This window comes from Bos grunniens, chromosome 16 (assembly GCF_055505025.1).
Source record: "Bos grunniens cultivar Pamir isolate PY7600 chromosome 16, Bosgru_T2T1.0, whole genome shotgun sequence".
In the NCBI taxonomy this organism is placed as follows: domain Eukaryota; kingdom Metazoa; phylum Chordata; class Mammalia; order Artiodactyla; family Bovidae; genus Bos; species Bos grunniens.
The window spans coordinates 14,308,640-14,331,786 of record NC_141180.1 but is presented as its reverse complement, the minus strand read 5'-3'; the positions used below and the strand labels follow the sequence as shown (position 1 = coordinate 14,331,786).

At 38.8% G+C, this 23,147-nt stretch overlaps 1 protein-coding gene across 5 annotated transcripts in view; it reads left to right on the top strand.

Moving 5' to 3' along the window:
• Nucleotides 1-23,147, top strand: part of HMCN1 (hemicentin 1) — a 537,476-nt gene that overhangs the window by 1,051 nt on the left and 513,278 nt on the right. The gene's annotated exons all lie outside the window — the stretch shown is intronic.

Genomic DNA, 23,147 nt, shown 5'->3' with positions numbered 1-23,147 from the left:
CTGGCTGTCTAGCATCCACCTGAGTTTTATTAGCACAACTCACTGCCCAGTCGAAGAAATAAAGCAGTGGTTTCTTGAAGTCCTCCCCCACTGTTCTCTCACATTTTTATTGAAATGCTCTTTTCACTAGAAGACTTTGACACAGCCACTTCGCAATGAAAACTTGATATTGAGAATCTCAAATTCTTTCCTTGTGCTTTTGACAGGCATGTGAGAGTTCAAATTATTGCTTGGTTTTAAATGTGGTAGGTTTCAGCTATTAAAGAATTGGCAGGGGGAGGAGTTTAGAGGGAAAAAGAACTCTGGGATTTTTGTTTGTTCTTCAAGTGATGAAAACAACCTGTCCTCCTCTGTGCTATACATATAACCTTAGTAAATTCAATGTTGATTAAAAATAAAAATTTTAATATTTGAATAAAGAATGATCATTGACTGTGTTAGCTGTCTCAGTGAGACGCCTCATGTGTTACAACGTTTTAATTTATTAAATGTTAAGAGTTGACTCATTGGAAAAGACCCTAATGCTGGGAGGGATTGGGGGCAGGAGGAGAAGGGGAGGACAGAGGATGAGATGGCTGGATGGCGTCCCTGACTCGATGGACGTGAGTCTGAGTGAACTCCGGGAGCTGGTGATGGACAGGGAGGCCTGGCGTGCTGCAATTCATGGGGTTGCAAGGAGTCGGACACGACTGAGCGACTGAACTGAACTGAAGATGCCAATTGTGATGCAGACCAAGACTTTGTAAGCTTGGAATAGGCTAAATATATTTCTTCTATAGGAATGAATCTGACGTTGGCAAAAACGTAAAGTAAAAATTCTTTTCTGTGACACCACAGTTTGCTTTCCTCCAAAAAGCTCTTATGAAGTGATATTGCTGTAAAGAGAACTCAAAAAACTGCCTCAAGTCATAAATGGAAACTAGATCATCATGATATTTATTTTGATATGATATGAAAAAAATTATTGGAATAAATTGTATTGTGGTGTGCTCCCTTCCAGTTGTTACCAAATAGAAAAATTTGTTGTAGTTGACTTTCCTTTATTTTGGCAATCACGATTCAAAGTAGGAGAAACTTAGTATGCTAATAAAAAATGACTAATAAATTAGTTATTTTGAATTAAATAATAAGAGAAAATGATTAACTTAAATTGGCTCCATAAAATTAATTGTATGTATAATTCAGCAAAAGCTATTCTAATTTCATTGTGATTCAAAGGGGTTTTGAACTTAAAGGTGAGAATAGAAATTAAAACATACTAATAACCTTTAGTTTACTAACTCACAATAATGGGTTGTAATATTATCTTTGTATGTCATTTTCTGTTTGTGTGTATGTACAATAATTAAGAGTTTTTGATTCCCTTGTACTTCTGGTTGGTTATCCACTTGGAATCACCAGTGGACAGAAAGGGCCTTGAATAGAGATTTACTGGCTTACTGAGTGACATTGGAAAAGTCTGTCTACATTTTTGTATCCGTTTTCTCAATTATAAAATGGCAGAATTGGATTTGAACATCTCTAAGGTTACTTCCAACAGTAACGTTTTATGACTATTTTACACAGGGTAGTTTTTCACAGCCCCTGATACAACTGACAAGCAAATAAATGATGTGTGTAATTTAATACAATTATATTAATAACTTTGCTTATAGCTGTTCAAAGTGCTTTGGCATCTGTGGTTGAATTTAGCTAGATGAAGTAATGAATAAGATTTGGGATATAGTCTCAGGCATTTGACAGAGACTTTAAGGCCTTCACAGGTGATTGCTTTGGGCCTCTGCATATTAGTGGGGGGCAAGCTGTATGTTTTGAGGTGGGGGTAAAAATAAAAATACATGGAAGTGTAGGTGGCTCAGACATGAAAGAATCTGCCTGCAATGCAGGAGACCCAAGTTCGGTCCCTGGGTTGGGAAGATCCTCTGGAGAAGGGAATGGCAGCCCACTCTAGTATTCTTGCCTGGGAAAACCTATGAACTGAGAGGAGCCTGGCAGTCTACAGTCTGTGGGGTTGCAAGGAGTTGGAATGGCTGAGCGACTGACGCTTTCACATAGACATACAAGAGGAATAAGTCAACAAGTTGACAAGGTGGTAATAAAATCACTCAGAAAAATGTAGGAAGCTAGTGTTAGAGGAGTAACAGTGTAACCCATGGTAGGAGGAAGTTCCACAGAGCACCGGGGTCATCACAGGTCAAGACAACTTTTTGATGCTACTACCTCTGCTTAAGATGGGTTTTCCACTTTCATGATCGCATTTGATGTATTAATTTTTAATAGCTTTATTGACCTTACTATATAATCACTCATTTAAAACATACAATTCTGTGATTTATAGTATATTCAGAGATTGTTATTATTGTTCAGTCACTAGGTTATGTCCAACTCTTTTCGACCTCATGAACTTAAGCATCCCAGGCTTTCCTGTCCTTCACTATCTCCCAGAATTTGCTGAAACTCATGTCCATTGATTTAGTGATGCTATCTAACCATCTCATCCTCTAGCGCCCTCTTCTCCTTTTGCCTTCAATCTTTCCCAGCATCAGGGTGTTTTCCAATGAGTCGCCTCTTCACATCAAGTGGCTAACATGAAGCTTGAGCTTTCCTTTAGGATTGACTGGTTTGAAGTTCTTGTAGAGCAAGCGAATCTCAAGAGTCTTCTCTAGCACCACAATCAAAAGCATCAGTTCTTTTGTTCTCAGCCTTCTTTCTGGTCCCAACTCTTACATCCATGACTACTGGCAAAACTGTAGTTTTGACTATATGGACCTTTGTCAGCAAAGTGATGTCTCTGCTCTTTAATATGCTGTCTAGGTTTGTCATAGCTTTCCTCCCAAGGAGCAAGCGTCTTTTAATTTCATGACTGCAGTCACTGTCAGCAGTGATACAGATGTATGCAACCATACCTCAGTCAAGTTTGGAACATCTTCCTCACTTTAAAGAGACACCCTGTGCATTTTTATTTATCTGTCCTCTCACCCCCACCCCCTCCCCATATTATCCTCCTCCCAGGCCTAAGCAGCTACTAATTTACTTTTTGTCTCCCTGGATTTTCCTATTCTAGACTTTCATATGAATGGAATCATATATTATCTTTTTTTGACTGACTTCTTTCACTTTAGCATAATGTTTTTAAGATTTATCCACATCATAGCATATATCAGTAATTCATTTTTATGGCCAAATAATAATCCATTTTATAGATATAGCATAGTTTATTTATCTTATAATCGATAATGGATATTTGAGGTGTTTCCACTTTTTGGCTAGTATGAATAAGACTTCTATAACTATTTGTGGGCAGTTTCCTGTGTGGACATATGGGATACTGTGATTTGTAATAAATATTTGATCTTTGTCACCTTTTCTGGCATGCAACTCTTAAAACTCTTGAACTTTGCCAATTGATGAGAACCATAAAGGTATCTTCTGTCATGTTAATGAGGCGACTTCTGGACTCCACCAAAGAGTGAGGGCTCATTGCCAGGAGACTCATCCCTGTGATTAGAGGGTTGGAATTTTCAGTCCCACCCCTAACCTCCGGAGAATGTTCCGTGTGTACTTGAAAAGAATGTATTTTGCTGTTTGGGGATGGAATGTTCTATAATAGTCTATTATGTCCATCTGGTCTACTGTGCCATTTAAGGCCAACTTTTTCGTATTGATACTCTGTTTGGATGAGCTAGTTATTGATGCAAATCGTATGTTCCAGTCCTCTGTTATTATTGTATTACTCTCAGTTTGTCCCTTCATGTCTGTTAATGTTTATATTTAGGTTTGTCTGTGTTGGGAGCGTATTACAAGTATTATCCTTTTATTGGATCGTTCCCTTTATAATTACGTAACATTCTTCTTTGTTTTAAAGCCTGTTTTGTCTGATATTCTTATTGCTACTCCAACAGTTCATTTTGTTTGTTTGTGTGGAATATCTTTGTTTCATTCCTTCACTTTTAATCTATGTTTTTACAACTGAAGTGAGTCTTTTGCAGGCAGTGTAGATACAGGCTATTAAAAAATCCATGCAGCCACCCTATGTCTTTTGACTGGAGCACTTAGTTGCATTTAGAGTGATTAGTCATAGGCTGTACTTACTGCCATTTTGTTAGTTGTTTTCTGGTTATTTTTCTTAGTTGGACTCTGTTCCTTCTTTCCTTCTCTTGTTCTCTTCCCTTGTGATTTGATGACCTTATTTTTTTTTTTGTCTGTATGTGTGTTTGTATTTCTTTCTCTTTATTTTTTGTGTATCTAGTATCAATTGTGTGTTTGTGGTTACCATGAGGTTTGTATGTAACAACCTATGTAAATATAACAAGCAATTAGTCACTTAAGTTCAATTACATTCTGAAAGCACTGAATTTTTATTTCTCCATTCTCAACATTTTATACTTTTGATGTCATATTCATATCTTTTTATTCTGTGTATTGCTTGACTGATTATTTTAAATATCAATGATTTTTATTTTGTCCTTTGACCTTCATGCTAGTTTTATAGATGGTTGCTGTTGCTGCTGCTAAGTCGCTTCAGTCATATCAGACTCTGTGTGACCCCATAGACGGCAGCCCACCAGGCTCCCCCCGTCCCTGGGATTCTCCAGGCAAGAACACTGGAGTGGGTTGCCATTTCCTTCTCCAATGCATGAAAGTGAAAAATGAAAGTGAAGTCGCTCAGTCATGTCCGACTCTTAGCGACCCCATGGACTGCAGCCTACCAGGCTCCTCCATCCCTGGGATTTTCCAGGCAAGAGTACTGGAGTGGGGTGCCATTGCCTTCTCCATAGATGGTTGAACCTTTGCTATATGTTTGCTTTTATCAGTGATTTTTTTTCCTTTAATAATTTGTTTTATTTTGCTTGGTTTGGTTTTTGTCTTTTCTAGTTAAAGAAATCTCTTTAATACTTTTTTATAAGGCCAGTTTAGTGGGAATGAACTCCTTTTAGCTTTTGCTTTTCTGGGAAACTCTTTATCTTTCCTTCAGTTATGAATGATAACCTTGCCAGGTACAGTATTCTTGATTGTAAGCTGTTTTTCTTCATTGTATATATCTTTATATACATATAGTGCCAGTTTCTTCTGGCTTGTACAGTTTCTGCTGAAAATTAACTGATGGTCTTACAGGGTTCCCTTGTATGTAGCTAGGTGTTTATCTCTTGCTGCTTTTACGATTCTCTTTTTTTAACATTTGGCATTTTAAGTGTAATATATCTTTATATGGGTCTCTCTGGGTTCATCTTGTGTGGGACTCTTGGTGCTTCCTGGACTTAGGTGTCTGTTTCCTTTGCCAAGTTAGATAAGTTTTCAGTTATTATTTCTTCAAATTGCTTTCATATCCTTTCTTTTCCTCCTTCTGGAGCTCCTGTAGTGTGAACGTTACTATGCTTGATGTTGTCTTAGAGGTATCCTAAACTGTATCTTTTATTTTATTATTCTCTTTCTTTTCGCTGTTGGGATTGGGAGATTTCCACTATTTTGTCTTCCAGATCACTGATCTGTTCTCTGTATCCTCCATTCTACTGTTGATTTCTTTTAGTGTATTTTTCATTTCATTGTTTCTTCAGTTTTGACTGCTGCTGCTAAGTTACTTCAGTCGTGTCCGACTCTGTGCGACCCCATAGACGGCAGCCCACCAGGCTTCCCTGTCCCTGGGATTCTCCAGGCAAGAACACTGGAGTGGGTTGCCATTTCCTTCTCCAATGCATGAAAGTGAAAAGTGAAAGGGAAGTCACTCAGTCGTGTCCGACCCTCAGCGACCCCATGGACTTCAGCCTTCCAGGCTCCTCCATCCATGGGATTTTCTAGGCAAGAGTACTGGAGTGGGGTGCCATTGCCTTCTCTGTCAGTTTTGACTGGTTCTTTTTAATATTTTCTCTCTGTTGAAGCTCACTGAGTTCATCCATTCTTCTTCCAAGATCGTTAAGCTTATTTATGACTTTTAACTGTTTACCTGGTAAATTGCTGTCAGTGTTTTGGTGAGTTCTTTTCTGGGGTTTTTATCTTATTCCCATGTTTGGAAGGTATTCATTTGTCTCCTGTTTTTGCCGAATTCTTTGTGTTTGTTTCTATATGTAAAGTATATCAGTTATGTCTCCTGGTCTTGAAAGAGTGGCCTTAATATAGAAGGTATCCTGTGGGACCCAGTGGCACAGCCCCCCCAGTCATCACAGCCAGGTGCAGAAGAGGGTGATATATCTTGGGTGAAGTTGGTAGCTGTGAAAATTTTGAGAAATAGTTGGATTCTATGTATATTTTGGAGATAAGACCAAAAGGATTTAGTGATGAATTAGATGTGAGAGAAAAATGATAGTAGGCAAGACAGATTCTGTGGATTTGGCCTGAGTGAGTGGAAGCATAGTGTAGTCATTTACTGAGATGGAGAAGAGGAACCATGAGCAGGTTTGAGGAACAGTGGGAGACTGAGGTCTTTATTTTTGGCTATACGGTTCAGTTTGAGATGACTTTGTTATCCAAGTGGAGATGGTACAAAGGCAGCTGGATATACAAGATTACAGTTCAGGGGAGATGTCTGGGTCAGAAACATAAATTTGAGATCAGAAGGTGTGTATGCGATGATAATCAGGGTGAGGCTAGGTGGGACCACTGAAGCACCTATTAGATGAAGAATCAATGAAGGTCTGAGGACCCAGTTCTGGCATATGCCAGCGTTGAGCAGTCAGAGACAAGAGTCAAAGAACAAAGCAGCCTAAGAAACTGAAGACAGAGAGAGAAGAGTGTAACTAGAAGTCGAGAGAGGAAAACTTTTCAAGGAAGAAGCACTAATTGGTTAGTTAATTAGAGGCCTGAGGATTGGCTAACCTATTTAGCAATGTGGATATTATTGATGTCTCACCAAGAAATGTTGGAAATGAAAGCCCGTTTGGAGAGAATTTAAAAGAGAATGGGAGTAGAGGAATTGGAAATGTTTGGAATTATATTGCTTTTTCCAACTACTGGAAAGATTGTTTTGTTCTTGAAGCTAAAATTGAAACTAATTTTGATAAATAATTCACCCAGCATCTTACAAAATGCAAATGCAATGTAGTAGAGTCTCCAGTTTGGAAGTGAAGATTTGTGTTCTCTTCCTTATTCTTGTCATTTAAGCAAATCATTTAACCTTGTCAGACTTCTGTTTCTTTACCTATAAAAACCAGTGCATTGCTAGATTATTACCTAAGTCAATGGTTTTAGTGATCGTAATTTAATAAATGATAATGGACTGCAAAGAGACTCAAAGTGGCAAGGACTTGATTCATTGGGAGAATTAGCAGCATTACATATCTTTGCACTTGTGTTTCATTGTAATAAAAGTTTTGAACTCTCAATGACTGTATGGTTCTGCAGGACCTACACAGTGTTAAAAAAAGAACACTCTAAGACTTTTGTAATGAAAATATTCTTTTAGAATTTTTTTTGAACAAAAGAATAGAAAGATTTTTACAAGGAAAATATTGCACATTGAGACCTTGAAAACCTATACAAATTTACATGAACTAAACTTCAAATTAAATGTTTTCCGTTTCAACATATTAAAAAAAAAAAAAGGAGCCAAGAAACTATGAGTCTCCCTTTGCCTTTGGCAGATCCTACAAGAAGAAGGGTTTTCCTGAGGAAAAGGATTTAAGTCCAACAGAAATCTAAAGGAAATGAACTAAAATTTAAGAGTGAGAGATTTTGGTTAGACAATGATACCTTTGTTTCCTAGAATGATAGACGATTTTAACCTGAGTGTCTAGATCTCATGTCACTGGTTGTCTTCTGAGGATACGGAGATAGTTTGCACAGTGAAAACTTTGTCTTGAAGTATAGGGACTGAGTCTTGATATATCAAATATGTTAAATGTGTTGGAGATGTTTCTATTTTAAAACATCATCTTTGACTCCTGAAGGATGAAAGGTGTTTTTTTTTTTCATATTAAGTTGAGAAACAGCCCTTTAATTGATTGATAGTAAATCAGAATTTGGTTTTATGTATAGTTTGTCTTTGGTCAAACAATAACCATTCTTAGTGAACTTTATGACTCTACTTGCCTATAATTAGAGGTAATAAAGTTACTATTTGTCAAGGACCATGCTAGGTGCCTTTGATTCAAAGATGAGGTATAACTTACAAGACGTTAGTTAACAGGCTTTAGGGAGAAGGGCTAGAGAAATAACAATATTATAAACTGTGAAACATTTTATAGTGGAAAAATAAGCATAAGGAATTGTGTGAGCTGAGAGCAGTTTCCCTGATACTGCGTTCAGGAGGGTGATGGTTAGCAAAGGTTTTCTAGAAGTGTAACCTGGAGAAAGTGCGTGAGTAAAAGCAGTTTAACAAAAATATTAAGGAGTTTGGATTTCCTCCTGAAAGCTTTCAGGAGCCTGGAAGGATTATGAGTGAAAAGTGTTTGAGTTTTCATTTTAAATCCTTATCTTTTGGATAGATTGGAACCAGGCAATCCTGAGAGCTGAGAGAGAAAACCTGAGGCCATCATAGCAATTCAGGGAAGAAAATGGAGATGACTCTGACATAGGAAAAAGGCTATGGATTTCAGAGTTGTTAATAAAGTCCAAAAGAGCGGACTTGGCCTTTAAAACATGGAGAAAAAGGAAATATTGCCTTTTGTAGATTAAAATATGAATTGGCATATGATTAAAGAGAAAAGATATGTAAAGTTAGCTTTAAGAGACACTGTTACTCTCTGAATGGGAGTCTTGCTTATCAGCTCCTTATACATTAACTTGTCCAAAATAAAGTCTCAACCAAAAGTGTCGAGGTCAACAATGAAAAAGTCACAGAAACAGACTTAGACATTGTACAACCAAGTTATTTTTCTTAAAAAAATTGCGGTGTAATTGACATGATACTAGTTTCAGTTGCACAGTATGATGGTTTGATATTTGTCTGTGTCATGATACGATCACCGTGATGTCAGTATCTGTGACCATACATGTTGCAAAATGCTTTTTCCTGTGATGAGAACTTTTAAGATTTACTCTCTTAGCAACTTTCACATATACAGTACAGTCTTGACTGTAGTTACCATGTTGTACATTACAGCCCCATGACTTACGACCCCCCCTCTCATTTTGCCTGCCCTCTGCCCCTGACAACCATCAGTCTGTTCTCTGTATCAGTGTTTAAAAAAATTTTTTTAGAGTCCACATATCAGTGAGAACATACAGTATTTGTCTTTGTTTGATTTCGCTTAGCATAAACCTGTCAAGGTCCATCCATTTGGTTGCAAATGGCAAGATTTCCTTTTTTATGACTGAATAATAGTCCTTTCTCTCTCTCTCTCTGTGTATGTGTATGCATGTCACATTTTCTTTTTCCATTCATCCATAAATGGACACTTCAGTTGCTTCCATATCTTGGCTACTGTAAATAATGCTGCATTGAACCTGGCAGTTCATGTATCTTTCTGTGATAGTGGTTTTGTTTTCTTTCAATAAATACCGAGCAGTGGCATTGCTGGATCATATGGTAGTACTGGTTTTAATTTTTTGAGGAACCTCCGCATTGATTTCCATAGTGATTACAATAGTTTATATTCTCACCAATAGTGCAGAAAGGTTCCCTTTTCTCCATATCCTCACCAACACTTTATTTCTTTGTCTTTTTGATCATAGCCGTTCTGACAGGTGTGAAGTGATCACTCATTGTGGGTGTGATTCGTGTCCCCCTGATGATTAATGGTGTTGAGTAGTTTTCATTTACCTGCTGACCATCTGTATCCATCTGTATGTTTTTGGAAAAATGTCTCTTCAGATCCACTGCCCGTTTTTAAACCAGACTTTTTTTTTTTTTTGCCAAATTTTATCTAAGGTTCAGAGTGTTCATTCTGTGCTGAAATAACCAGTCCATCATGAGCAGTGTTCCGACTGTGGTGGCGGACTGTTTATCTTTATAAATATGTAATGATGTCATTACATATTTGGATCATACTATTAGTGCTGCTTGTTTTGGTCCCTCACTAAACAACCTCCCAGTGATTTTTAACCTCATGACTTTTACTTATAGGAAGAGAATGTTCTGATCACACTGGCATATGCATCCGATTCACCAGACAGTTATAGTCCTCATTGGTAACTCACAATTTGGCACACCAGCTTTATACATCTGTCTCTATTGTTTAAAATAGTCTGACAGTGTCAAGTTAAAAGGGTCTGAGTTTGCAAGTCTGTGAGCCAGACATTGGTTGACGGTGGATTTATGAAAGTAAATGTCTCCCTGGGTGGATCTGTTTGGGTGGCCTGTCAGTCTCCAGGTATTACCCCTCCGCATTTCCAGCTGTCAGTGTTAGTGTGAATAGTGCCAAGGAACGGTTCTGTCCACTTGAAACTTACGCAGATGACAGCTAAAGCCATTGGAATGAATGAGATCATCTAAAGAGAGCATGTAGATTGAGTAAAGAAGGGAGACAGGCAAGAACTATGGCAAACACAGCATTTAAAAGACAAAAGGGAGGCACTTCCCTGGTGGTCCAGTAGCTAACACTCCTGTGTTTACAATGTAGGGGGCTTAGGTTTGATCCCTGGTCAGGGAACTAGATCCCATATGCTACAACTAAGACTCCCCCTCCCTCTGATCCCTCCCCACCCAGCCAAATAAATAAATATTTAAAAGACAGAAGGGAAATTTATAAAAGATTCTGAAAAGGAGAGTCCAGGTAAATAGGAAGAGAAATAAGAGTGAGCAGTGTTTGGAAATCTGAAAAGTTGTTAGTTTTAAGCAGGAGAAGTTGTCCGCTCTATCCGTTTATAAGGCTACTGAAAGTAAAGGCTAAACAAAAGGCTACATTAAAATAGACTGTTTTGTAGATGTGGAGCCAGGAGGCTGAAATGATGGGTAAGAAAATGGAGCTAACAAATGCAGTATGTTTCTGTCAAGAAACATAACATCGTGGTTTATAGCATAGGTTCTGGCATCTGATGCCTGGCTTGGAAAATGGGCTCCACCAAGTACTTTTGTGTGATCTTAACTTCTCTGTGCTTCACTGTCAGTAACTGGGGATAGTATTATCTGCTTTGTAAGGCTGATGTGAGGATTGAAGTACTAGATGTCCAAAACTTAGCACAATCCCTTTGACACAGTAAATTCTCAATAATCATTAGTTATTGGACTTGAGGAAGAACATGTTCTCTTAAGGTGGGAGACAGGAAAGAATATTTAAATACTGCTAGAAGAGCGTCAGTAGAATAGAAGAGATAAAATACGCCAGAGAGAACAGATGATTTACAAAACCAGTACTTTGAGAAAGCAAGAGGAGATAGGATGCAAATAGAAGGATTGGTTGTTCTCCTCCAAAGGAGAAGACCTTTGGCTCAGTGAGCCAAGTGGACCACTGATCGGTACGGTCATGGTCAAGGTGGTAGGTGAAGATGCAGGATGCTGGATGACTTCTTGTCTGATGGACTCTTTCTTTTCTCAGAGGAAAAAGGAGGGTCATTTGATGAGAGGAGGGAACTGGCAGAAGGGTAAGTAAGATTTTAGAAAACTGGTGGAGTTGGAGAGGTACAGGGTATCTATGGACAGAGAGACAGTTTCAAGCCAGGATGAGCTGTGGTTCAAAAGATGAATTTGTAGTGCTTGTATGTTGCCTACCTGGGTGATTTTCTCCAGCAGCTCTCAGCAAGCTGGGTATAATTGCTGAGTTTTATCTTTTGTTTCATCTAGGACTTGGATTTCATTGAGCAGATGAAATAGGGTATGTTTGAGAAGAATCAGTTCAGTCACTCAGTCACGTCGGACTCTTTGTGACCCCATAGACAGCAGCACTCCAGGCTTCCCTGTCCATCACCAACTCCTGGAACTTGCTCAAACTCATGTCTATCAAGTCGGTGATGTCATCCAACCACCTCATTCTCTGTCGACCTCTTCTCCTCCTGCCTTCAGTCTTTTCCAGCATCAGGGTCTTTTCCAAGGAGTCAGTTCTTTGCATCAGGTAGCCAAAGTATTGGAGCTTTAGCATCAGTCTTTCCAATGAATATTTAGGACTGATCTCCTTTAGGATGGACTGGTTGGATCTCCTTGCAGTCCAAGGGACTCTCAAGAGTCTTCTCCAACACCACAGTTCAAAAGCATCAATTCTCCAGCACTCATCTTTCTTTGTAGTCCAACTTACATCCATACATGACTACTGGAAAAACCATAACTTTGACTAGACAGATCTTTGTCGGCCAAGAAATGTCTCTACTTTTTAATATGCTATTTAGGTTGGTCGTAGCTTTTCTTCCAAGGAGCAAGCATCTTTTAATTTCATGGCTTAGCCATCTGCAGTGATTTTGGAGCCCAAGAAAATAAAGTCTGTCACTGTTTCCATTGTTTCCCCATCTATTTTCTATGAAGTGATGGGAGCAGATGCCACGATCTTAGTTTTTGAATGTTGAACTTTAAGCCAACTTTTTCACTCTCCTCTTTCACTTTCATCAAGAGGCTCTTTAGTTTCTCTTTGCTTTCTGCCATAAGGGTGGTGTCATCTGCATATCTGAGGTTATTGACATTTCTCCCCGCAATCTTGATTCCAGCTTGTGCTTCATCCAGTCCAACATTTCGCATGATGTACTCAGCATATAAGTTAAACAAGAGGGAGGGGATATATGTATTCCTCTGGCTGATTCATGTTGATATGTGGCAGAAACCAACCCAATATTGTACAACAATTATCCTCCAATTAAAAATGAATAGTTAAGAGAGACTGAAGAGATGAATCATGGAGTCAAATCTGGATGTATTGACTGACAAGAGTTGAGATTTTGCTTGTGAAACACAATATATAACAAGGAATTTGGGATTAATTGGTAAGAATAGCCAGAGTGATTGATTGTACAATTCAACTTGAGTAGAAATGAAGATTATGGAATTGATATCAAGGAACTTGAGTCTGTGGAGTATATTATGGATGTTACCATAACCTGGATAATAACAGAGCTTAAAGTAAGGAAGACAGTGAGTCAGGCATCAAGTTTGTATTTAATAACAATTTTTCAGAATTCTTCATGTGGCTGCCAACAATGATGAAGAAGGTTAGAGGGTGTCAGGTGGCATACACCTGAAAATGGAAGGTGTTTTCTCTGAAGGTAGAGGAATGGCGTATTGGGTGTGGATAAAATGATGACCCTCCTCTTCTGACCTCAGGTGCTGGAGAATGAGTGGACTCTACTCAGGATGTCTGTGGGGGAGGGGTCATCAATGATGAAAAACCTTATTTCAGCTAAAGTGGGAGTTAGATGGGGAGTTACTGTGGGGAAGGCTTCCCTCATGGTTCAGACCACAAAGAATCCGCCTACAAGGTGAGAGACCTGGGTTGGGAAGATCCCCTGGAAAAGGGAATGGCTACCCACTCCAGTATTCTGGCCTGGAGAAACCTGTGGACAGAGGAGCCTGGCAGGTTACAGTCCCTGGGGTCGCAAAGAATTGGACATGACGGAGTGACTTTCACTATGTGAAGATGGTTTGGAAGCCATAGGATATGTGAGGAAATAGGATGTGAATGAATGGGTCAGGAGAGAGGAAACGGAATGAGAGGAAGAGGGAAGTAGAATGGTTTGCTTTTGGGGCAATGGTGACCGTTGACGGTGGTATAAAGCAACTTGGGATACTTTGGTTGCAACATCTGACTTGTTTAATCCCTAAATCATGTTCGACTCTGCAATCCCATGGACTGTAGCCTGCCAGGCTCTTCTGTCCATGGGGTTTTCCAGGCAAGAATACTGGAGTCAGCTGCCAGTTCCTTCTCCAGGGGATCTTCCTAACCCAGGGGTTAAACCTGTGTCTCCTGTGTTGGCAGGTGGGTTCTTTACCTCTGGGCCACCAGAGAAGCTTGCATTGTCTGAGACTTGGATATAAATTTAAGATACCAACTCAGGCTGCTGATAGTTGGAGCCTGGTGAAGTCATCTGTTGCAGACAACCTGGTTGGCAGAGACTCCTGAGGAAACCCTTCAGCTCACACGTCTTAGTGACACAGGCTTAGCGGCATCATTTTTACTTCTAATAGTCACAGCTACCATCTTAGTTTTTGAGTCATTACCATGGACCAGGAACTAGATACATCGTTCTCAAAATTGACATTAGCTTTATTTTACATATGAGGCAACTGAGGCTTGTATGGACTCTTGCTTTATGTAGCAAATTTCCTGAAAAATAATAGCTTTCTCCAAGTTATTTTTTGCCACTTTTGTCTGTTTTGAGAAATGTGTAAAATTAAGGAGATGTGCCCAGGAAGGTATGGCAAAGGAGCAAACTGTATTGATTTGTGAGGGCTGCCATAATAAAGTGCCACACGCTGGGTGGTTTGAACAACAGAAATTTGTTGTCTCACGGTTCTGGGGGCTAGAGTCCTACAGTTAAGATGTTGGCAGGGTTGTTTCCTGCTGAAGATTGTGGGGAAGAATCTGTTTCATGTGTCTCTCTTGGCTTCTGGTGCTTCGCTGGTGATCATTGGGGTTCTTTGGCTTGTAGATGTACAGATCTCTGTCTTCATGTTCACAGGGTGGTCTCTCTGTGCGCTGTGTTAATTTTCCCTTTTTGATAAGGACATCTGTCATTTTGGATTATTGGCCCACTCTTTCAAATCCTAAAAGATGATGCTGTGAAAGTGCTGCACTCAATATGCCAGCAAATTTGGAAAACTGAGCAGTTGCCACAGGACTGCCAAAGGTCAGTTTTCATTCCAATCCCAAAGAAAGGCAATGCCAAAGAATTCTTAAACTACCACACAGTTGCACTCATCTCACACGCTAGCAAAGTAATTCTCAAAATTCTCCAAGCCAGGCTTCAACAGTATGTGAACTGTGAACTTCCAGATGTTCAAGCTGGATTCAGAAAAGGCAGAGGAATCAGAGATCAAATTGCCAACATCCGTTGGATCATTGAGAAAGCATGAGAGTTTCCAGAAAAACATCTACTTCTGCTTTACTGACTACGCCAAAGCCTCTGACTGTGTGGATCACCACAAACTGTGGAAAATTCTGAAAGGGATGGGAATACCAGACCACCTGATCTGTCTCCTGAGAAATCTGTATGCAGGTCAAGAAGCAACAGTTAGAACTGGACATGGAACAACAGACTGGTTCCAAATAGGAAAAGGAGTACGTCAAGGCTGTATATTGTCACCCTGCTTATTTAACTGTATGCAGAGTACATCATGAGAAACGCTGGACTGGAAGAAGCACAAGCTGGAATCAAGATTGCCAGGAGAAATATCAGTAACCTCAGATATGCAGATGATAGATACCACCTTTATGGAAGAAAGCAAAGAACTACAGAGCCTCTTGATGAAAGTGAAAGTGGAGAGTGAAAAAGTTGGCTTAAAACTCAACATTCAGAAAACTAAGATTGTGACATCTGGTCTCATCACTTCATGGCAGGTAGATGGGGAAACAGTGGAAACAGTGTCAGACTTTATTTTTTTGGGCTCCAAAATCACTGCAGATGGTGACTGCAGCCATGAAATTAAAAGATGCTTGCTCTTTGGGAGAAAAATTATGACCAACCTCGACAGCACATTAAAAAGCAGAGATATTACTTTGTCAGCAAAGGTCTGTCTAGTCAAAGTTATGGTTTTTCCAGTAGTCATGTATGGATGTGAGAGTTGGACTATAAAGAAAGCTGAGCATTGAAAAATTGATGCTTTTGAACTGTGGTGTTGGAGAAGACTCTTGAGAGTCCCTTGGACTGCAAGGAGAGCCAACCAGTCCATCCTAAAGGAAATCAGTCCTGAATATTCATCGGAAGGACTGATGCTAAAGCTGAAACTCCAATACTTTCGCCACCTGATGCAAAGAACTGAATCATTGGAAAAGACCCTGATGCTGGGAAAGATTGAAGGTGGGAGGAAAAGGTGATGACAGAGGATGAGGTGGTTGGATGGTATCACACACTCAGTGGATATGAGTTTGAGTAAACTCCAGGAGTTGGTGATGGACAGGGAAACCTGGCGTGCTGCAGCCCATGGGGTTGCAAAGAGTCGGATACAACTGAGTAACTGAACTGAACTCCAGTATGAACCTTATCTTAACTAACTGTATCTGAAACATCCTTATTATTATTATTTTTTAATATGTCACATTGTGGATTCTAGCAGATGGAACGTTACTATATGAATGTTGGTGGGGACACAATTTAACCTGTACTGAGACTGTTCAATAATTATCAACACTGAATAAAACAAAACGCTTTCATTCTTTTACTAAAGACAGTTCAGTCCTTAGTAAAATTTATAAATTTCTAATAAAAGATGTTTGCATCAGGGAGTATCATGGACTCTAAATTCTGAGCTCTTTTTGGATAGAAACTGGGTTCTCAGTGGGAGTTACGGAGAGAGATACTAGTACATTTGGAATGCTATGTAAGTCCTTGAAGTAACTTGAATTTAAAAAAATCTGTGACTTTTACCCTTAAAGCATTTAGTCTTAAAATATTTTATAAAGCTTTATTTGATTTTTTTTCTTTTGGAGACATTGAGACATTTACTTTAATTTTGAAATAAGGGAAATTATATAGAAGCTAGGAATGCTGGGAATTATGTGTGTGTTCCAAAGTATTTGGGGTTTGTATACCTGTAGATTTCTTTTCTTGGAAACTTCAAACACTAATTGGAGCAATTTTTCCATTAGCACTAAATCTCTGAGAGCTTACCTTTAAGCATTGTTTTATTCTCAGGTAGGAGGAATTCCTTGAAGTTCCCAGGCTGGAAGTCACTCTGATTGCCGTCGAAAATGTTTCAGGGCAACTCAGTAGCTGTTTTTGCCAAGATCTGACTGGGAGAGGCTGGTTAAATAAGACTGATGGGTGATGGGGAAGAGAGAAATCCATGAGATAGATCTTGTTCTTTAATATTACCTTTTTCTTTTTAAATCAAATGGAAGGTCCAGAGAATACATTGTTTCATTAAGCAGTAGAGAGCAAAATTTGAAAAAGATGTTGTACTACGGAATATTAATTTTTCAGATTCAAGGTGATAACTGTTTTGCTTTTTAGTTCATTATTTGTACTTCAAAGTCCTTTGTGGGAGTCACAGCAAAGCTCAGTTCTATTGTTTTATATTCCCCAGAGGGTCTTTGGTCTTTTTGGGTGAACATGTTCTCTAGCGCCTGGATCAGGTGGTCATACTTGTGCCTTGAAGTTTTCTCTAAATTCACACCCTGTGTTGGAATATCTGTGTGCCAGACATTTTCTCTCCTGTCATTAAAAGATTTTTCAAAATTTTACCTCTTCCAAGGAATTTTTCTGCAGTATTGGAAAAGTGTCATTCAATATTCCATCTGTCTTAAATGGACTTAATTTGTGCCTTTGATAACTGCACTCCTTTTCCCTTCTACGTTGTAACAGATATCAAGGTATTCTTTAATCATTCTTCCTTAAATTATTCACACCCTTTAGTAGTACCCTCCCCCCTTGGGAATTGTGTATATAAGTAGGTGTTGATTCACAACCACAGGAGTTTCCCAGGTGAAATTTGAATCCCTTCTCTCAGAGGGTAAGAAGAGACCAAAGAAAGAGGCAGGCTATTCTGGATTCTGCAGTGTTAAGAAAAGAAACTTACACACTAGTCTTGTCTTGGGTAGCTTCAAGATGAGTTGATCTTTGCATCTACCAACGAGAATCTTAAAAGAGTTTATGTGGAGGCCTTAATGGGATTCAGTACAGATGGTCTTAAAAATACATTTGTCTCTCAAGGCTTTGTCCCTGAAGTAGCTCCCAGTGTGGGAACAGTGGTCTGAATGAAGGAGAGAGGAGGAGGTGAGGAGCCTCCAGCTCAAGGTCCTGTTCTCTTGGTGACCTCCTCCAATGATAGGAAATCCTTTTGGTCTTTTTTTAAAGAGTGTATTTATAGAACCTTGTTTTCTGATTAGTAGTTTAGTTAGGTATAGAATTCTGTACCTATCCTAGTTCATTGAAGATACTATTTTATTTTCAGTTTGTCATCCCTTTTTAGGCAAGCTGTCTTTCCTTTTTGGTTATTTTAAGATTTATCTGTTTTGTCTTCCTGTTTCTGCAGGTCTTTATTGTCTAACCTTGGATTTGATTTTGGTTTTCCTGCTTGGAACCTGGTTTGCCTCCCCATCCCGAGGACTTCAGTTAGTATTCAATGCTGGACAATTCTTATCTTTCAGATATTTCTCCCTTTATTCTGTAGTGTCCCCTTCATAAAAGCTTAAGTGTATTTTGGGTCTTTTCATTCTGTTCTCCAAACCTCTTTATCTTGCTTTCATAGTTTTCTTTCTCTCTTTCTCCTTGCTACATTCTGGATGATTTTCTCAAATCTTTTATACAGTTCTTTTCAACTCTTATCGACTCTTTTAAGTCATCCATTAAGTTTTCAATTTCAATAACCATAGTTTGAGAAAAATTTCTAGCAGTTTCATTTGGCTCTTTTTCAGATCTGCCTGTTTTATGTTGTATGCTCTTCAATATTACAGTCTTTTTAATATTGTATTATTTCTACCTCTTACAGCGGTGCAAATTCTTTCAACTATTTGGTCTGCTGACATTCTCTCATTGTGATCTGTTTCCTTGTGTGGTTGCTGTCGACTGTGAATTCATCCTTAGCAGGGAGCCTATTATTCCCTGGACTGTGCATGTTTCTACAGAGAGGTTTTGCATTTGATTTTGTTGAGTTCCTAAAATTAGCCTTTAGGCTAATTTTCTCTGGCTAAGAGAAATTTGCTTCATGCAGTTAGTACAACTCCTTATCTGTTACTTGCTTAGGGTTTCAGTTTATCCTCAGGAGATTTATTCCCCCAATTAGAGACCTGGATACATGGTAAACTTCCTTGCCAGTTTTCTAGATTAGTGTGAGGAATTTTTCCTGACCCTCGTTTCACTGATAGGACTTGACTTTTAAAAGTGTACTCTATTTTAGTTCTTTGATCCAAAAAGACTGATACCATGAAAACTATACTCATATGGACATTAAAATTTTAGCAGCCAAGCCATGTATCAGAATCTGACACCCTTTTTGCTGCCATTGTGACAACTGAAGGTTACTTCTGGTTTGAGTTCTTTTTATTTTAAGTACTTGGGAGATTTCCCCTTTTTATTATTTGAAAGTTTGGCTCTTTATTAAAAAAGAATTGTATTTTGTATCTAGCATTTCTGTTTTGTAGGGGGAGTGTCTTCCTGTCAGCTTAGCCTGCCTTGTTGCTGAAAGGTCTCTTCTCATATCTTCGTACTTTTCCTTCCATATGATTTTCCTGAGTCCAAATTTCTCCCATTAAGAAAGTTTTACTCATAGTGAAATATCTGTGTGCTCACTTGCTAGGTTGTGTCTGACTCTTTGCGACCCCATGGGCTGTAGCCCACCAGGCCTCTTTCTCCTTGGGATTTTCCAGACAAGAATACTGGAATGGGTTGCCATTTCTTCCTCCAGAGGATCTTCCTTACCCGGGGATTGAACCTGTGTCTCCTGTATTGGAAGCGATTCTTTACCACTGAGCCACCAATGCTCAGTATTGAGCAGTAAAATTTCTGCAAATAAAACTCTAGGTCCAGATGCTTGCTCAGGAAGGCTTTACCAAGTATTCAAGGAAAAATAATCACAATTCTACAAGACTACTTCTTGCCTAAAAAAGGCAACATTTTCCATGAGGTTCACATAAGTCTTGTGCCTATATCTGATAAGGTTAATACAAGAAAGAAAAATTATAGGTCACCTTCCTTCAGAAATCTAGTTGCAAAAATTCCAAATGAATTTTAGTAAATCCATCCAGAAATTTATTGACTATAAAGAGGGATATATGTAATGATCAGGTTCTTTTTATCCCATAGCTAAGAAGATTAGTTTAACACTAGAAAACAGTAATTTATTATATTAGTAGTAAAGAGAGAAAATAACATCAAATCAACAGATGTATTGAGATGTATCAGTAGATACATTTGTTATAATTATATAATTATAATCATTATCAAATAAGGAAACAGACAGCGCTCAGAAAACTACGAATATACAATAACTCCTTTAATCAAAAAGAAAAAAACCCATTAAAAACCTCTTCAAAAATCACTAAAGTGATCATCATGTTTGATGGTTAAATGAAAAATTTTCCCACTATAATTGCAATCAAGATTGCATAAAGGAAAAAAAAAAAAGATTGCATAAAGGAGGTGTAACTCTAGTGTATCCATACCAATAACTTAGTTTTTATTCCCAGCATCATTTCATTGTGCTTTCTCTTTCTTTATGATCAGTTTACATCAGTTTGTCTGTTTCAAGGAAATGGCCTCTGATTTTTTGGTCATCTCAGTTTTTTTGTTTTCTACTTTATTAATTTGTGGCCCTATTTTGCTTATTTCTTAGCTTCTACTTTCCTTAGTTCTCTTCTCTTGTTCCTTTTTATCTTCTAAATTTATATGTTTATTTTTACCATTCTTATTCATAATGCAGAGATTTAAGGCTTTTAACTCTAATTCATACTTTTTCTTCTATTAAAAAAAATTAAGACTACTTTTATGAAGAAACCAGTTTTGTCAGTTATTATTTTCTAAATATTCTGAGTGTGTTTGAGAAACATCAGTATTTTCTGCTTATTGAATGTGATTCTTCACATATAGCTAGATAAACTTACTGCTTATATTAATTAGAGAAGCAGTGTAACAGTGGTTAAGAACATAGGTTCTGGGGTAGACTGTCTAGGTTTCCAGCTTGGCTCTGCTGCTTACTATCTCTGTGAATTTGGGCATAATCTCTCTAGCTTTGATTTCTTCATCTGTAAAATATAATAATAGTACCCTGTCACAGAGTTATTTTCAGGGTTAAATTAATTAAAGTGTTTTTTAATAGTGCCTGGTACATATTAAGTGCTGCAGAATATCTAAAATGCTGTTGTTCAAATCTGTACTTGTGATTATTTTTGCTTGCCCTATACATTTATAACAGAGACGTGTGGAAATCTCCTGTCGTCATCTGTGTTTTTGCTCTTTTACTTTGCTCGGTCTCTTTACTCTTTTTGTTGTAAACTATTATGTGCATTTGTTGTGTACTATTATGTGCATATAAATTATCGTTTTTCTCTGGGCTTGGTGAGTTTCCAGGGAGATGGGAATGGGAATGAAGGGGCTCCCCATGAGTGGAACAGAGGAGAATCACATTTCTTATCTCCTGTGTAGCTTCCTCAGAAAGCATGAATTCTAGAAAATCAAATCCATAAGCTGGACAGACAACGTTCACAAATGAAGGTTTGGCAGTGGAAGTCAGTGAAACAGTGTGAATGGTTGGGGAGGTGGAGCTGGAGAGAGAATTTAAGCCTAGAGTTTTACTGGAAATCCATGATGAAATTCTGAAAGAGAGTTGTTAAAGGCTGTAGCCAGTTCAGTTGCTTATTCTTCTCCTTTGAACATTTTCCAGACAAACTGAGAAACATGGAAGTTTCCTGTGCATACTTTTTCTTGCTTTATGTCTTTACTCCCACCTTTTCATAACCCCAGAGAGACACTAGGTTAAAAAGGACACAGGTTTGAGTCAGAGGGACCTGGATTTGAAACTGTTCTCTCCTAGTCATGAGGCCTTGGACAACTTACCTAACATATTTCTCTTTTAATTTTACCTTAGAAGAAAAAGGAGGGGGTGAGAATGATATCCTCTGCAGTTGTTCTGAGAATTAAGTGAAATAATTGATGTAAAGCACTTAGACATAGCAGGTGATCAATAAACATGAAATCCTTTCCAATTTTCTTTCTCTGCCTTTTTCTGTACCAATATTCTAAATCATGAAGTCAGTCAGTTTTAAACACACATGCACCTTGATTCCACTTGTTTTGCTCTAACTTCAAAATACAGCCTCAGTTCAGTTCAGTCACTCAGTTGTGTCCGACTCTTTGTGACCCCATGAATCGCAGCACACCAGGCCTCCCTGTCCATCACCAACTCCCAGAGTTTACCCAAACTCATGTCCATCGAGGCGGTGATGCCATCCAGCCATCTCATCCTCTGTCGTCCCCTTCTCCTCCTGCCCCCAATCCCTCCCAGCATCAGAGTCTTTTCCAATGAGTCAACTCTTTGCATGAGGTGGCCAAAGTATTGGAGTTTCAGCTTTAGCATCAGTCCTTCCAATGAACACCCAGGACTGATCTCCTTTAGGATGGACTGGTTGGACCTCCGTGCAGTCCAAGGGACTCTCAAGAGTCTTCTCCAGCACCACAGTTCAAAAACATCAATTCTTTGGCGCTCAGCCTTCTTCACAGTCCAACTCTCACATCCATACATGACCACTGGAAAAACCATAGCCTTGATTAGATGGACCTTTGTTGACAAAGTAATGTCTCTGCTTTTGAATATGCTATCTAGGTTGGTCATAACTTTCCTTCCAAGGAGTAAGCGTCTTTTAATTTCATGGCTGCAGTCACCATCTGCAGTGATTTTGGAGCCCAAAAAAATAAAGTCTGACACTGTTTCCAGTGTTTCCCCATCCATTTCCCATGAAATGATGGGACCGGATGCCATGGTCTTACTTTTCTGAATGTTGAGCTTTAAGCCAGCCTGAACCTGCCCATTTGTCTCAGTTGCCACTACTATCAACCATCACCATCATCTCTCTCAACTGTATAACAGCTTTCAACTTGGTCTTTATGCTGTCAGTCTTGCTTACATCCATACAAGAGCCATGGGAATCTTTAAAAAACGAAAATAAATCATATTAGAAACCTTTCAACAGCTTCCTTCAGATTTTAAATTTTAGGTTGGTGGAAAAGTTCTTGGGAGGTTTCCATAAGATGATACAAAAAAACCCAAACTAACTTTTTGGCCAACCCAATAATAAATTCCTTCTGATTACCTATGTTTGCCACCCCATGGACTATAGCCTGCTAGGCTCCTCTCTCCATGGAATTCTCCATGGATTGTTGCCTGCCAGGCTCCTCTGTTCATGGAATTCTCCAGGCAAGGATACTGGAGTGGGTTGCCATTCCCTTCTCCAGGGGATCTTCCAGACCCAAGGGTTGATCCTGGGTCTCCTGCATTGCAGGCAGATTCTTTACCGTCTGAGCCACCAGGGAAGCCCAGTTACCTATGAAGCCATATGTGATCCGAGTACCTCTCTGTGTACTTGCCCCCACCCCTTTTAAAAATATTTATTTATTTATTTATATCACTGCAAGCAGTCTTACTCAAGGCAGGCATGACTTGGTAGTTGCCAGGAGCATGTGGGATCTTAGTTCCCCAGCCAGGGATT